Here is a 2,095-nt window from a genome sequence, read left to right on the forward strand (position 1 = left end):
GACAGGATTTGCGTCCCAGAAAGATGTCCTTTGCCCAGAGCCCCCTTTGCCTCTGTAACCCCAAGAAAAGCAAGAAAAATGGCTACAGAAAAGGGAGGTGTTTATTCTACCTTGGACTCCTTCTGCATCCCTGGGCAAGAAAAGGTGGCCAGGAAGAACAGAGGATTAGCAGTGGGAACAGCTCTGAACACAGTTTCGCCAAAGCAGAAGCATCATCAGGCTATAGGCAAAGCCAAGGGAGAAACGGCTCACCTTCCACTCTGCACACAAGTTTCTCCTCCATGCAAATCCTCTGTGGACCCCTCTCCCCCCTCTGCCAGGCTTGTTTCCACAGAATAAGTTCACCTCCCTTCACAGTGTCTGTGACGTATCAGCCCCTGAGAGGAAGACACAGGAACTCTGCCTTCAATGGAAGCCAGAACTTCAGAGGAGGTTGGGAAGCCCCCACCAGTACAGCTGATAGACAAAGTGAGAGACCCGGTCCGTCTCCCACCCCCTGGGCACCAGCAGGCCCTGTCCTGTGCAAAAGCAGACCCAGGGCTAAGCAGGCCACATCTTCCACTTACAGCTCTGGAACACAGACCGTATGACGTGGCGTGATGAAACCAAGTCCTGCTCAAGTCCTTTAACCAGTGAGTCCCGTGGCCCCGGCTTCTGAGGGCATCTCACTAGGAGAGACCTGGTCTTCCAGTGAGATATCTGAGCCAGAGTTTGGGTCAAAGTGGATCCATGAAGAAAAGTAGGCAGCAGGGAGCAGTGGGGCCTTCAAGCCAGGACAGCCACTCCCTTTCCAAAGAGTGACTTTTCACCTTGTACCAGTCATGGCTACATGTACAGCTGTGGGGTTTGGTTGGTTTGTTTTCTTGTTTTGTTGTTGTTTTTAATGCAAGGGTCTTGAACAACTGAATCTGAATTCAACTTTTCCAAGAAGCCAAGGATGACCTTAAATGTCTGACCCTCCTGCACACCTCCCAAGTGCTGGGAATTACGGGTGTGTCCCACAATCCTTGGCTTTGATACTTTTATTTTTCTCATAAATCTTTCCAATTTTTAAAACACAGTGGAGCATTCTACATGGCCGCCTGTTTACAAACTAACCACAGCCAAGGGATAAAGGCATCCCCAGGGGAGGTACCAGGAATGGGTGGGCATCTCTGATCCTCACACAGCCCCCTACAATCCACAACAAACTCCCTGCCCTCTCCCCACAGCCCTCCCCCCATGAAGACCACTGTTTGCCTTCCTGTGCCTCCACATACCTTGCACCCTACATGAGGCTCGGGAGATGCTGCTTCTGTGTGCTCAGAGGAGTATCACCCTGTCACACACACACACACACACACACACACACACACACACACACACACACAAAGCATCAGAAAGCTGGAAGAGTTTGCTCACCCTGGGCCGTAACAGACATAGACAGCGATCCCCAGTGATAGACGTGCCATTGCCAAGCACTCATTTAAGCCCCAGAGTCAACAGCTAGAGAAGTTGGGCCACCCGGGGCTTCTTTCTGTTTGAGACCCAACTGACAGCTGGAGTCAGCTCTGGCGCCACCATGCCAGTGGGGTGGGCCAGTCCTTCAACTCGCAAGATGCCAAAAAGCCCCCTTATCTCTCCTCCAATGGAAGCTGAACCAGACAAGGGGCTCCAGGACTAGCAGCGGTGGGGGGCTCAGGTTTTCTAGCAAGATACAGCTTCCAAGAAACTCTAAATCTATGCATCTGGAATTGCGTAGATTCTAGCTACAACTGTAGCTGCTGACAAGAAATTCCTCCACAGGAGGATGGGTTAGGCGACCTCCAGACAGCATTCAGAGGCAGGCACATCCTGGGACAGACTCTAATGGTGGCAGGGCAAGGCAGCCATCATGGAGATCAGCCAGGGAGGAATGTCCACAAACCTGTCAGCCCTGGATGGGGAGTCACCAAAGTGGGGACAATCCTAATCCATCTGGGTGATTACTTAGTGAGTTCCGGACAGGTTGGATGCTTGGTGAGCAGGAGGGGCAAAGCCGTGAGACTGTCTTCCCACCTCTCTACCTGGGCACTAGCGTGTTTCAGCTATTAATTTTCTGTTTCCACACAACAGC

The sequence above is a fragment of the Arvicola amphibius genome, chromosome 5 (genome assembly GCF_903992535.2).
Source record: "Arvicola amphibius chromosome 5, mArvAmp1.2, whole genome shotgun sequence".
NCBI classification, from domain to species: domain Eukaryota; kingdom Metazoa; phylum Chordata; class Mammalia; order Rodentia; family Cricetidae; genus Arvicola; species Arvicola amphibius.